The following is a 15,555-nucleotide window of genomic DNA, read 5'->3' as shown; positions in this document are numbered from 1 at the left end:
GAAAAGGAGGGGCCCTCCAAAAGCAATTCTCGGCTGGGAATTTACAAGGAGAAATAAGGGTTTTTGGAAGAAAGTCGGCTACAGCAATATATATAGGAAAAGAGGGGAGTTTTGGACGGGGGTATTACTTTTGTACGCATTACAGAGAAAGAAAAAAAAGCTGCGCAGACTCATGCCTTCGGGAAGAGAAAAGAAAGAGAACAGTACGGCAGTCAACAGAAAAATCATTCCGATGTTCTCCTCTTTGATGTCCGGCTAAACTCGTTTCTAGGGTATAGATGAAACTCGATCTCTAAGTAATAATTTTTATGTTTTGATTTAGTGTTTTTATTATTCGAATCGTGGTTGTATGACTGGAGGATTTATTTGCGGTATTAATTTTCTGTATCAAATCTTGTGTATGATTTTCTAGATTTTCATGCACGTTCATACAACAGTTCTTTATTGTTTTGTGATAGCTGAGTAAGATGGGTTATACTCCGAAAGACGCGCCGTGCTATTAGACGATCCGTGCCATAGAGACGGATCGTACTAGTAAGACGGTTCGTGCTAGGCGGCGATACCCCATGCTATTTGGTGATTCATAAATATTTTGGTGATACCGTGAGGCCTGCAAACCCTAACGATATCCGGATTGATTCGAATAATTAACCTTTGTCATCATATAAATATTGTTACAACGGGTCGAGTGGATTCGAAACCCTAGATTTTTTCTCTCATAAACTTTAGTTATTTCTTAATTGCTTTAATTTAATTTAGCTTTTAATATTTTCGAAATCCAACAATCAAATCTCTTTCTGAATTAAGTTAGAAATTAATTAGAACAATTGCAATTCAGCCTTCGTAATCCCTGAGGACGATACTCGGAGTACTTACCGCTATCTTTTAGATAGTAGTAATTATTCTGTTTTATTAATTATTTTTGATACGGAAACGACACGATCACATACTCAAACCGTTACATGGTTAAATCAGCATGACCTTACATGGTTAAACTACCATGACGATTACAACGTGAACACGATAAATATCCCATGATTCAAACAAATATTTTTCATGGTAAACGGTTCAAATAATTTATCAGATGGTTAAATTACCATGACCTTACATGGTTAAATTACCATAACGATTACAACGTGAACACGATAGAGATGATGATTATTGGATAAAGAGGATGATTATTTAAACGTGAATACACGTCGTCACCATCGTCATCCACCTTCTGCATCGTCGGCAACCGACGATTGAAGCCCAACCCTCACCGACCACCAGCGAACGTTTTTTGTCTACCGACGACTCTCAACAAATCTCGAAATCCTCAGATCTGGTAACGAGTGCCTGTTTCGACTCCCGAAGACTCTCCAAAAACCTTACCCAGACGCCAAACCCTCTCGAAATCCCGTTCCGGATCTCGCCACTGCTTGCCCGGAGATCATTTCGAAAATGAAACTGGTTTCGTCGCTCGCTTCTCAAAATCCCGCTGTGGTCCAGTTGGGCGAGCCTCACCTCAAATTAATTGAAACGAAAATGGAAGGGGGGAGGGGGGTTAATGGAAACGGAAAATGGGGGGGACGAGGGTTGTGGGAGATGGAAAAGGAAATGGGGTGGGTTAAATGCTTTTTGGTTGCGACATTTTCGGTGCCGAGATTTTCGGTTTGTGATAAATGATTTTAGCAAAAATATTGGGTTTGGGACTTCAGGACTTATCTTCCATCCTAAAATTCAATACTATATATATATATATATATAGCATGTCGAAGGGCAATATTGGGTTTATTTTAAAGTGAGGATGAAAACATAAGTATTCAAAATGACCAGGATGAAAACACAAGTCGGGTATGAATAGAGGATGGATATTTAAGTATCCCAAAAATTAACTCCAACAGATATTGGTAGGTATATTCTCTTAATTCGTAGGGGCGAAACTACTCATCCCTACGAATTCAGAAAACATAAAACATACTTACCAATATCCGTTGGAGTTGATTTTTTACAACGAACCAAAGGCCTTGAACTGGGTCCTTGAGCCAAACTTCTACTTACCCCACACCTAGTACAGGCAATTCTTTTTGGTTCTAGTCTGGTTTGCGCTTTACGATCATACACACGTATCTTGTATCATGAGTGTCTTTAGGAAGTAGCCTAATTTTCCATAGTAGCGGCCCCACTGCCACACTCACTTAGGTGAGACCTTTAGTGTTATCTGTAACCGATATCCTGCGAAATACCTGTCTCGGACTCATTCAGAGTTAAGCACTTCCTCAAACATCACAATAAAGATCACTATCACCATAGGGATGAGACTTGGGAACACCCCTCAATATGCATAAATATCGTGATCTTTCTAGTCAACCTACAATTTTATTGTTACCCATTGAACCTTCTTCATAGGATCTCCAATCACAAAAGTTGGGTGTCCACTGTGATGAATCTGATGACTGACTTATAGGCTCAGTCCCAAACCCCTCGATGATTTTATGATTAGCCTAGCTGCACGCTAATCCTATCTATGTTTATCGCAAGCCCCTTTTTCTTTTGTCAACATCATCAGTAGACTAGTAGAGTACAAGGTCGTGTTTAACTGAGCTCCATTTCAAGCCAACACTAGCTTATAGACAAGCACCTGCAACATGCTAAGCAAAAATCTCCACTGAAACATCAATTGTTAGTTCTTCATAACCAACAAGCAAGAAATAAAAGGTCTAGAGGTGGTGTCGGAGAGTGGGGGCGGAGAGGAGGAGAGAGCTGGGGCGGAAGACGACGGGGGATGGTGGGATAATAGCATCGTGTATTACTGGTACGGGCCGTTTTTTGGTAGTTAGAATTAGCCATCATGAGATTGTTAAACAATCAAGACGAAAAAGATGTGGATGATGAACCTAGACGAGGTAGGCTGCTCTACATTGATTGAAGGGTTGTCAGTTGAACAACCTTAAAAAAAAAAAAAAATTAGAATACATGTATAGTAAATTTGGTTTAGTCATTTTGTTTTTTTAAACACCCAATTGAAAAATTATTGAACACTCGGCCCAAAAATAATGGAACACCCCACAATCTAATTCAGTGGCAGCTGCACGACAAGGACGAGTGTGTAGACACCCAAAACATTTTTCTTTTTGAAATTTACAAGCTACTACTAATATTATGTATGGTTCTTTTTTGAGTATAGTGTTCGCTACATTAGGAACAATCATCGTTCCATCTGGTAATTAACTTGTAGTTGAACGCGTAATATATTAGCTCAAACACAGTTCACACTCACAATGATAAACATTTTGAGAGAGAGAGAGAGAGAGAGAGAGAGAGAGAGGAGAAGAAGAAATAACTATTAATATCGATCGGTATCGTACTATGTGTTCTCTCTCCATGACTATCGACACAATATACATTGCCTACAACATAAATGTATTGGTTTTGCTTTTTTTAGTTTATGAAAATATTTACAAAGGTCTTTTAAAAGAATTGAACTAAATTGTAAAATTCATCTTCTAAGAATTTTTTTATTGATAGTAACACTCGCAGATTTTATAAGCGAATCCTTGTTAATTGACCTGAACAATTTTTCATTTGGATTCTTGACTACGATAACAAAAATCATTTAAGTTTGGTGATAGGAACGAAATAAGATGCAATCTATCGAAAAAGGCTCATGATATTAATCCTATTCGCTTCAATTTCCCATTAAAAGATATTAGTGAAATAGTGCATCAGTTTGATAATGCTTATGTAGTTGAACATTTGAGAACTCGTGATAACAATTCTAATTAATTTTTTTTTTTCCGATCGCACCATACACAATGATTGATAAGATCTTGTGAAAAATAATCGGGTAACGGAGCTAGTAAAATTAAATAATATTCAAAGACTCTCATGTAAAATCCTGGAACCGCCACTAAAAATACAAGTTGTTGTATTTAACGTGACACAACTGGCAAATAGACTCAATTTTGACATGTTCTTGCGTGATATTGTTCCTGTGGCTTGCCTTATTTTTTTGTGATACGGTTTAGTGTTTTTTTTCCTTTCGAAAAGCATGAAGTTCTTGTATCTTCTAGTGCATAAAAGAGATCTTGCCTGATTGGTGGCGACACATGTATCACTCTCAACTTGGGTGTAGAGATTGCAATTCAACCTGCCCCGCCCCAATCGGAGGCGGATTTGTGTTGTATTTTTCGGGGGTCGGGTCAGGTCGAGGGAGAATTGATGGAACCCTATCGGGGTCGGGTTGACGTTACCCCGTTCGGATACCCGCCCCACTCCGAAATTATTTTATGCATAAAAAATTATTTTTATTCTTGTATTTTTACCCTTACAACTAAAATACCACATAAAATATTAACTATTTCTTCCATTTTGCTTTTAGATAATAGATTTTGGTTAAATTATAATAGTTATTTCATAAACTTTTATTGTTCGTGCTCACTTATTTTAGAATCTAGAACATATTTTCTCAATGAAAAAAAAATGAGTAGGGGAGGATAAACGGCTAAACGCAATACACGATAAGGACGGAATACACATAAATTACCCCGGCGCAACAAGCAATGGCGTCCTTTGTATCTTGAGTCTTGACATAGCGTAGTAGAATCAATCATAAGCTTCAACGCTAAAGACGGGCGCTAGAGTCAGCTAAAGACCAAAGAAGCAAGCATGAGTGATTCCATGAAGGCCTCGATCCTCACTCGTAAACCCTGTTTAACTTGATTTGATGTCAAATTCGCTTTTTATTCTGAAGTGAAAAACCAATAGAGGGAGAGAGATATTAGTGGCTTGGGTGAATTTTTTTAAATATATATTTTTTTACTTTCTCAATAGAAGAAGAGTGTGTCATGAGTCATACTCGTGCTTAGTATATGGTATAGATAGATAGATAGAGATTCATGAACGACAAAGTTGAAGGTTAAACTTTGTAAATCACATTCGTCGTCCACTGTGTGTCTTCCACAAATATGAATCATCGGTATCATTGTCGATGTCTAATCGAGTTAGCTTTTCTTTTCAAGATTATATTCTCTGCAAGGGCTAAATATTTACTAACAATTCAGTTTCCCGAGTCCACATTGGTTCAAAACCAAACCAAACAAAAGGATTGGACGAATGAACAATTCACGAAAATGAAACATGAGTAGTAGGGGAAAACCATGAATTATAGTATCAGCATTCTCTGTGTGTACGAAAACCAGGAAAATGAAAGGACATCTTTATCCATCCTCCTGAATGTTTGACTCATTTACCCTGCTGCATCTTTTGCTTCTATCGCTTGAAATAACAAGACATGCATACAGGAAAAGCCAGGCAAATCACAAGTATGCCGATCTCTATCGCTATAGACAATAGCTAATTATCACCAAATCCAAAGCAAAGCAAATTAAGAAACCACACATAATATACACGAAAAGGAAACCTCTCAAAGATTTTCAACACAGAACATCTCTCTCTTCGTATTTGTAGGAACATTCATCCTTTTCCCACCTTTTTCCCGATCGGCAAAAGGAAATATATTGAGAGAATAGAAATAGAGTACATGATAGGAGGTTGATGAAATCAACTCCTAACAAGGCATATAGCCAAACAATAGAAAACAGAAGCAATGAGCTAAAACCAAAATAGAAGCAAAAACAGCAGCAGCAGCTAGCGAACCAAGGATGCGCTTGTAAACTTGATCAATTCCACCAGCACCAGTGACGTATCAAAGCCTCCTCAGAAGAGAGGGGGAGACTGAACCGAAGGAAAAACTTTGAACATAACCTTCAAAGAACATAAATCCTTCAAGAAATATAGCATTGAACCCAACCGAGACCTTAGACCAAGGAATATTGCAGCAACATCCATGACCAAAGGAATACGTTGCAGAAAGAGAACAAAACCAGGCCAATCAATCCACAGCGCATGAGCAAAACCAATATCAAGCCTATGAGCAAACCATGGAGCAGCAGGAGAGCAATGGTATAACAGCAACAATACATGATCACCAAGAAAAATCGACTAGAAAAGTAGTTTCTGCACTCTCACTCAAACCAACTTAGCAAGCATCAATAAGACTACCATAATTGTTTGGGGAAAAAAAAGAACCAAATCACATTAGCGAATCTCAAACTCAACTGTAAGTGGAGATCCTCGGTTTAGTTCAAATTTCTCGCCAACACAGACACACACAACCCCATAGGAAGTTCCCTTTTCTTCCACAAACCCATTTCAACACAAATTTAAAGACACTACTAATGTCATCAAACCAATGGACTAAGGCCCCGTTCCAGAACGGGTTTTAAGTCTTTATTTTTTAAGAAGGCAATTTCAAGCTCAAAAATTATAGGCTTATTGAAATCTAAAAATATGCAATATAGATCTTGTTTGATAGATCTCATTGAGATCTTTAATACGATGCAAAAAAAATTGAAAAATTATTTTTCATTTACATTATTTTTGAGTTTGAAAATATGAAATAAGTACTTATTTTTTAAGAAGGTGTTCTAGAACGGGGCCTAAGACACATTTGAACATAGCAACAAGCAAAATTTCCTCTCTTGTTCCATTCCATCACCATATAAACCTGTCAATAACACCATTTTTCATGCTCATGAAACAAAGAGACAACAAGAGAATAAATCAAAAAACAAGAGCATAAAATAATTAGACTCAAAGAAACACAACAAAGTAAATGTGGATCTCAGACAATTCCCATTCTTTCGTGTCTCTTTTGCATCCGCCAGCTGAGGTATATCGGTTGGCAAAATCTTCTCCCCCATTCGTTGCCACCTTAACCCGTGTAAGGACCGGCACAAGAACACTGAGGCTTAGTATTTCACATAAAAGGTAGTGCATTACCTCTTAAGACTAGCTCACCTGAGATGCTTCGATACCAACCAACGATGGCACAAGCATAAGCGCTAACTGCGTTCAATTCATCAAATGAGCGACTACGAAAGTGTACATAAACGAAATCCTCAAAATTTTTGGGCAGACTACGCAATACGTAAGCCATAGTCTTACATGACAAAGCTAAGGCATCCTCATTCTAAGCCCTAGAGACTTCCACTCAATCTTCAGTGTACACGTGTCCCAGCTCATTGAAGTAGGGTCTCTCATTGAGCAAAAGCCCTTGAATGGAAACCAGTAGCTGAAGAATAGAGAACAAAGAACAGTTCCACTTCACTTTCATGTTGCCAATGCCAAGTGTTGATTAGGCTCAAGCACACATACCGGCTTGCATATAGGTTGGGATTCGGTCGCAGGCCATGGGAGTGGTAATAGACTTTTGGAGGGTCGTTCGGGTAGTTGAAAGGGAAGGCGATGTCGAAGAAGAAGAAGCCGTCGTGGTGGGGGGTCCGTGGGCTCCAACGATCACAGCTCGAAGTAGGTCGATCCGGTATTCGTATGCCCGGATGTAGATGGGATTCAGGGAGACTCTTTTGGAGAATTTTCCACGAAAATGTCTTCCTGGATCACTACTTTTTTGGAGGATTTTCATGATCTTCTTGTGGAAAATACTGTTTTCATCCGCGAAACAATTATTATTTGACAAATCAAACGATTCAAACTACAGGGCTTTGAATAGTAGTGATCCAAAGGGTCTGAGACACTCTCGAATCATTTGAATCTGACACTGGTCCCCTCTTTTCAGTTGACTTGTCATCTACCACTATATACGAACAAACAAAATATTGCAATATACTTCAGTACAGATTTAGAGATGTCGATGACCTTCAGTTTATATCAAATGCCCTATGTTGTGATATACAGCCCACTGGAATTATGAGGAAACTGATATCACTTTTCACATTATACCTGTTAACAACTGAACATATTCAACATGAGGATTCGAGGAGGAAAGTGTCAAGTAATTAACTCAACCATTCATTCGAGTCTATTTTCAACAATGAAATGTGATATAAGTGAACACAGATGTCCAGTTCTCAAAAAGAAAGCTCTGAAACGACAGTGAGAGCAAATTGAAAAGATGGCTTAACTCTTGAGCAAACTACACTCCACAAAGTTGCCTGTTTTTTACCTTTTCGGCACAGAAAAGTTCCATTCCGGGGACATTGGGTAATTAATTCAAACAAACACTAAATACGCGTATAAATGATCATTTCAATGGTGCTTCAGATTAAGCCATTGTTGACAACACCATAACAATAACTACTCGAAAGGATAAGACATAACTTGAACCTCACATTTAAAAAACATTCGAAATCCTCAAAATGGATAATCTGAGGATAATACAACCATGAAGGGGCAATAACCTGATTCACCAACATTTTTTACCGTCAAAACTTCAGGAATGCACTGTGGAAATAGTTTATGTGCTAACTGTAGGAAGCAGGGGATTATACTTGATTGACTCATTACATGTCTACGACAATTAACTGTCGACCCAAGATATGAATGGTAAATATTCTCTTTTTCTGAGACAGGAACAAATTGCTAAGTGAATAAATAGTAAGATAGGGTAATGCAGACGTGATTGGACATATAATCTAGTACTACAAAACTTCTTGGGCAAGTACGAATCCCGCCACAATATAAATGCCAGTATCACACACACCACAAGCAAACAAGCGTGTGTGCATCGATTCACGAGCACCCAAAATATATTCAACCTTAGCTTGTTTATGAGAGAGGCCAATCTCAAAGGAGCTTCAATCGAATCGAACACGAGCCAATCCCAAGTAGTTTAGATTTTTCATATATCACAAGCCAGAGGAGCCCAATAGTAACTTATTCGAGCTTGGTTTGAAACTTTTAAGAGCTACAAACATTTGTGCATTGATTCACTTGGAATATTGTGGGGGGCTGATTTCACCGTGTCTTTCCTTCTTGAGCCTTCTTCTATGATCCGTGGGAATATTGAAATCTTTGCGTACCTGCAGAACCGAAGAGGGCTGTTCCTCCGGGAAGAAGCTCCGACGAACTAGTCAGTAAGTAGAGAAAGGAGAAGTTTAGCAAGAAGGTATGGAAAGAGAGAGAGAGAGATGTGTTTTTCCTCTCTTTTTTCTTAGACTCCTTCACATGAGGGGATGGTCTTGTATTTATAGTTAAAGATATTGAGTGCTGCACAGGCTGGCTTTGCAACCCACGTGGTGTGCTACGTTCGGATGACGTCACATGTCAGCGTATTTACTAGACATCACTTCTGAGTAAGTTGCAGAACCGCGTTTGTCAGTGTCAGAAAAGAGTCACATCATACAGAGATGTCATCTCAGCTGTTGACAACCCAAATATCAGTGGAAGCTTCTAGAAGATTCTACTGAAGCGATATCCGAACAAATTTATTCCCGAGTGAATGAAACCAATTCGAATGAACTCATTATCTACCGAACAATAGGAACTCTATCCGAACATAGTGGTCCCACCGAACGTTTGAACAAATTACCGAAGGAGACCAAATCTTCATACCCTCAGATAATTTCACGTTCGGCAAAGATTACAAGGACCTCCTTATCTTATCCTTCGGGAAATGGTCACATCCATCATACCAACTCACGTGTAAATCCATAGATGAACTGAGACAACTACGTGCTGAGCTCAGACAAGCGCGACCCATGAGGACTCGTCTACCCCTCGGATATTTCGGCCCACTACAAATATAACGCAAAGTTTTGTTGAATTTCGAAGCACAAGTTCCAGAGCAATGGAAACAAAATCAATTAATCAACCAAACATCGCAAAGGAAAATCGACCAAAAATACCTTTAGAGAGAGAGAGAGAGAGAAGTAGACCTGTTGAGCAATGGAGTGAGAATCCTTTTCCTTTTCCGTCGGGGACGTCCCTTCGTCGTCGGAGTGAATTTAATGGATTTGATACAGTGTGGCCAAAATCTATTTTCATAAAAATTAATTCACTTTGATAATCTCCGATCATGCATCATTCAGATTTCGATTCAAACGATCTTTAACACTGTTTATTTTCTTCATGAGCTCTACAATTTGAACGATTTCGATCGTGGAGATCAGTCAAAACGAGATCAAAATTTGACGAACTCGCGTTGCAGATCCAAGAACGCCCGCTTCCGACGTCGTTTTACTAAACTCTGAACAGCTCCTCTCCATCGTTCGACACAATAGATTTGATAGAGTGTGGCCAAGGCCCCGTTCCAGAAACCTTCTTAAAAAATAAGCAGCTTATTTCACATTTTTAAACTCAAAAATAATATAAATGAAAAATAATTTTTTAATTTTTTTTTGCATCGTATAAAAGATCTCAATGAGATGTTTCAAAAAAGATCCATATTGCATATTTTTAGATTTCAACAAGCCCATAATTTTTGAGCTTGAAATTACCTTCTTAAAAAATAAGAGATTTTTTTCTGTTCTGGAACGGGGCCCAAGTCTATTTTTGCAAAAAAAAAAAATCACACTTATCGTCTCCGATTATGATTCAAAGAGTGCTCGATTCAAAGGATTTCTTTCCAGGTTTATACTCTTGAAAATCCCTGAAACATGAAGGGTTTCGATCATGGTGATGAATTAGAACGGGCTCACAATTTTACAAATACATTTTTTCAAGTGACTTCGCAGGTTTAAAACAGAGAAGTCTTAACAATTACGGACGACGTCGTTTTCGGTATACCTCGCGTGTTCAAGATGCTTTCTTAGATGGAACCCTGTCGACAGGTATACCTCGCGTGTTCAAGATGCTTTCTTAGAGCATGTACACCAATGAAAATGTAAAAATGCTAATCAACAGTGCACTTTTTCATTTTACCTACTCACATCTCTCTCAATACTACACCAATATTATCTATTTTACGTAACTCTAATTAAAATATATATTTTTCACTCATTTTTTTATTACTTTATTGTTGAAAGAGAGGAGAAAGGAGGGAGGAGAGAGAGAAAGAAAAAAAAACTGTATTTTTTAGGTAAAAATAGAGAACAACTATTCACAAATGCATTTTAGTTCCTCTTTTAGCTCATTTGGTGTAGACTATTTTTTATGTTTCTCTTAGGTAAAATAGCAAAAATTGTATTTTTGCTCATCTAGTGTACTTGCTCTTAGATGGAACCCTGTCGACACCGTTTGGACCAAGCTCGCATCTGTTATACGCGAGTTTCTATTAATGTATGATTACCAGCGCGTGCAGTTAACCGAACACCAGTTTTCGTCCACATTTCCCCAAGGTTAATTAATACGTAGTATCTCTCTCGCTCAATTTTCTGCGAATTGATTCTGGCTCTCAACTTGCTTTTTATTCTGAAGTGAAAAACCAATAGAGGGAGAGAGCTATTAGTGGCTTGGGTGAATTTTTTTTTTAACTTTCTCAATAGAAGAAGAGTGACCAAGGGCCCACATAGTACCACAAAATCATTCAGAATTCGATTCAAACGAATTTTTTTTTTAGTCAAAATGCTCATACTAACTCGAGTGAAACGTTTGAAGTGACCAAGGGCCAACACGGTACCACAAAATCATACGGTAAGCTACAAGAAGTCATTTACAGGTAAAAAATGGTAACCGAACGTGGTATTTCGAAACGTCAAGCTATAGAATGGATTTAAGTAATCAACTAATCACCATTCGCGAATGAATTCGCAGAGAAATACGATAAAGCTTCTCTTGCAAAATAAATGATTCCGATCATTGTTGTGGGCTTGAGAGGAGTTCACAACGGCCCAAAACTGGACCGGACTAAACATTAATAAAACTGGGCTGGACCTGCCCCCAATCAAATGCAAAAAAATAACTGCTGTTGCCTGTTTTTTTTTTCCCATTAGTAAGTGCTGTTTGTTGTTCTTAAAGCTGTGTACTCCATATTTTGTATGCAGCCTTGGTGAAAAGGGAAATTTCAGTGACTGTTTTTTTTAACGGCAAAATAACAATTTATTAGGGGAGAGGAAAAAGTTTCCAACCAAAAGTTGGAAACAAAGCATTGGAACAAAGTCCAATGCAACACCTGAGGGTCTAAAGTGCCTAGATATACAATAAACAGCACAGAACACTCAAAAAGCATAGAAGTCCAAATACAACAAACAAAGCCCAACCCAAAGAAAACCTAAACCCTAAACGTCCGCCCCCGACTCTGATAGAGCCAACACCACTGCAAGGTTCCACCGCCGACAACCACCAAGCCACCACAGGCTACCCACGACAGAGAAACTTGAAACCAAAGCAAACTCAACCTGTCGCGGAAGCTGCACCATGCCGTTAGGTGAGTACCGGGCCGCCCAAAATTTCAGTGATTGTCACCACCAGGTTACCGTGGAAAACTGGAGGTAGCGTCCATGAGGAAGCAGATACTTCCTATGTTGCTGCAGAAGTCTTTATGGTAACCTTGAGCTTTATTCCAACTTCCTTGTATCTAATATTTTTAGCTACGCCTAAAAAAAAAAGACGGCAAAGCATCTGGTATTGGCTAGAGGTGGCAAACGAGCAAGTCTGGGTGGATTTGGATGGGTTAAAACGGGTCGTGGGTTAAATATGAGAGGGTTGAAATGGGTCAAAAAGCAAAATGGGTTGAAACGGGATGGGTCGAATATGAGTCAATCCAAACCCAAATCCGCCCAACCCGACCCGTTTTTTTTTTTTTTTTTTCCCTCTTTCTTCTTCCCCCCCTTCCCCTTCTTTTCGTCCCCCTGATTTATCTCAATAAGGAGATTCAGAAAAGTAAAATTTTATGATTAAAATTCAAATTTTTTTTGAATAAAAATGAAGCAATTAGAGGCTAAAAAAACTTTAACAAATCAGGTTTTTACTCTTTGTTCTATGTCCAAACAGTAATGTAACTTCAACGAGGAGTTATAGGCCGCATCAAAGAATTGTCTGGAAGGCGATGATTGCACCAATTGTACAGTTTCGGTCTTCGTTACGTTCGCCGGAGCCATTGCTTAGGTTTGGATTAAAAAAGTCAAGTGACTTTTTTTTTTTGTCTCTATTCAATTTTTTTTTGTATTTGTTTGTTTTGCGACAAATTTTTTATCCCTATTAGTTCGTCTTGACAATAGAATCGAAAAAGTAATTTTTTACTGGAGTATTTTCTTTCCCAATTTTAAAGGGAAAACGAGACACAGTGATTGAAAACATTGTATACAAGTAGCTGGAAATGTAAAAAGAAAAACGTGACACAGTGATATAGAAAGGAAATTCTTTACTGGAGTATTTTCTCTCCCAATTTTAAATATACCGGTCCTCAGCTCATTTTCCTTCTTTTCCCCTCTTCTTCAAACTTTTTAAAAATTCTGTGTTCCACAGTTGTTTATTACCAGTCACAGTGATAGAGAAAGGGAAGAGTATCTCGAGACAAAAAAAGAAAGAGTAGCGAGACATTTGGGTCTTTTTAAGTCCGGCCCATATTGAATTTTGGGCTTTGGATAACTAAAACTAGCAACATTTTTTAATAATCAAAATTTGTGAATCCCACACCACAAAGTTAATTGGTTCCAAAATTTATACACACGCGTATTTCAACTAGTATTTTCTTCTTCTCTTCTTCATCTGCTTTATATCTTCTTTACTTCAACCACAAACTATTTCTCTTTCTTTTCCTTCAAAAGTGAAGCTCATATTTCTCGATCATCTACAATTTAACCCATCGTTGCCGGATTGCCGGATTAAGGTATTTCACTCTTCTTTCCCATTTCTATTTTAGGCTGCATTCTTATGAAGTTAACTTAAATCTGAAAATTGTCTTTATTTGAATTTTTTTCGCATTTGTTAGTTTTGCACCAAACTTTTTATGGGTTATTGATTCGTCTCGACGAGAGGAATTGGAAAAGTAATTTTTAATTTTTTTACTTTTACCCAAGTATTTTGAGAAATAATCATTTTTTAGCAAAAAATAATAAATTTTTCGACTAAAAAGTGGTTATTCTTTTTTGTTCCTCCCCTTATGTTGAGTAAATGAAGAACCTTGCAAAAAAAAAAGAAGAAGGAAGAACCTTGCATTCTTTTCCAAATTCAATAACACATCTGATTTTTTTTAAAAGATTAAGAGTGTGACAGCCTACTCGCCGGTTGAGGGGGGTAGGTCACAATTTATAATGAATGATCCATCCTACTTGTATAAGGCCTTTTAAAGCCGTGAGGGTGAGTCAAAGAACATAGAGACTTCACAGTTAAGTGTGCTCATCCTGGGGTAGTCTAAGGATGGGTGACCCTGCTGGGAAGTCTACGGTCTTTGGGCGTCTAAAGCGGACAATATTGTACAAAGATGGATTAGATCGTCGTGGGCACGTGGCCGCACTGGCTTGGGCCCTCGTAGGGCGCCGTGCGCAGGGCGTGACAAAGAAAGTGGTGGATTTGTGATATAGGCTACAGGAATAGAAAGAAAAAAAAAGTTTCGGTGTTGTTTTGATAGATAACACTAAGAAGAATACCATATGTTCGATATATTTTGCCAAAAAAAAACCATATGGAGAGAAGTGAATGGCGGGAAACAGACGGGGAGAGATAGATTGCGTGAAATTGCAGAGGACTTCTTATTTTGGCTATGAATTAGAAGTGACCATTGTGAACCTCAACATTGTTAAGCTTAGCAACCTCTTAAGTATAATCAAAAGTTAATGTGTCAACTTTTGATTATCTATTTTTGATTATACCACTGTGGATGGCCTGAGTTAGGATTTTTTTTGCTTTCCCTTGAAGTATAACAGAGGAGTCTGACCCAAGAAAGAACAGAGGAGAAATCATCACCACTGCACATCCATTAGCTTAGATATGTGCAGGGGCAGAGCCAGCTGGTGGGGGGAGTGCCACGTGCCACCCCCGTTTCAGGAATTCCCAAAAAAAAAAAGAAGCGTAAATACCCTTAAAAAGAAATAATTTATGCAAAACACAGAGAATATGTTCTTTGCCCGAGCAGCAAAGTTGTATAGCAATGATGCATGCTCCACACACAGGACCTGTGTTTGATTCCTTCTGGCAGCAAATTTAATTTAATTTTTATTTTTCAGTTTTCCCAAAAACTCAGCTAGTGCTCTCTCATTAAATTTTTGCATAAATTTTCACTTGTAATTTCTCTTATTAATTGGAGAGGAATCCAACCCATTTGGGTATTAAATTTTCTCCCACAAATTTGGTATTTTTGTTGCTTATTTCTTTTTGGATTGTGGTGCATGTAAATAGACATATAAAAAGAATTATAAAACATGTCGATTTACATAATTGTATGAATAAGTTATGGTTTAATTCTTTTTCTACACTTGGGGTGGAAGAGGGATGCCCCATTGTCCTCGGCATGCCTGTAAGTTTGTCAATGTATATTTTTAATTTGTTGTGCTTGCTATGGGAGAAAGCGGATGCAATAGCTCCCCCTATTGGAGGATAGGAGCTACTTGTTAATTTTATTTTGGGACAGCGTTCACTAAGAGAGAAAGCAGGATACACCGGCCCTCCTTTTAGAGATTTGAACTCATGTCGCCGGCAAATGGAGAAAGCAAGATGTAGCATTTTCCATGAATTCAATTGACGCCACCCCTATATACAAATCCTAGCTCCGCCCTTGGATATGTGTAAAACCCATACAACTTTTTCTTTTTTGTAAATGATTTTTTTGGGTGAATACAAAATCTATAGGGTCCTTTAAGAATGGGAGCACAAATAAGCACCACGAATTCAACT

At 38.1% G+C, this 15,555-nt stretch overlaps 1 long non-coding RNA gene across 3 annotated transcripts; it reads right to left on the bottom strand.

Annotated features, from left to right (window-relative positions):
• Nucleotides 1-5,444: 5,444 nt before the first annotated feature.
• LOC131312728 (uncharacterized) lies at nt 5,445-10,018 on the bottom strand. 3 transcript variants are annotated; one of them, XR_009195956.1, is made up of 3 exons: nt 9,720-9,999; nt 7,201-7,785; nt 6,486-7,117 (listed from the first exon to the last, which is right to left on the bottom strand). It is a non-coding gene; the product is annotated as an uncharacterized LOC131312728 (long non-coding RNA). The 3 variants fall into 3 exon arrangements; XR_009195955.1 differs by having other exon boundaries at nt 5,445-7,795; nt 9,720-10,018; XR_009195954.1 differs by having other exon boundaries at nt 5,445-7,785; nt 9,720-10,018.
• Nucleotides 10,019-15,555: the final 5,537 nt, after the last annotated feature.

The sequence above is a fragment of the Rhododendron vialii genome, chromosome 13a (genome assembly GCF_030253575.1).
Source record: "Rhododendron vialii isolate Sample 1 chromosome 13a, ASM3025357v1".
Lineage (NCBI taxonomy): Eukaryota > Viridiplantae > Streptophyta > Magnoliopsida > Ericales > Ericaceae > Rhododendron > Rhododendron vialii.
Note: the sequence above shows the minus strand (reverse complement) of the source record. Positions and strands in the feature narration are given on the sequence as shown.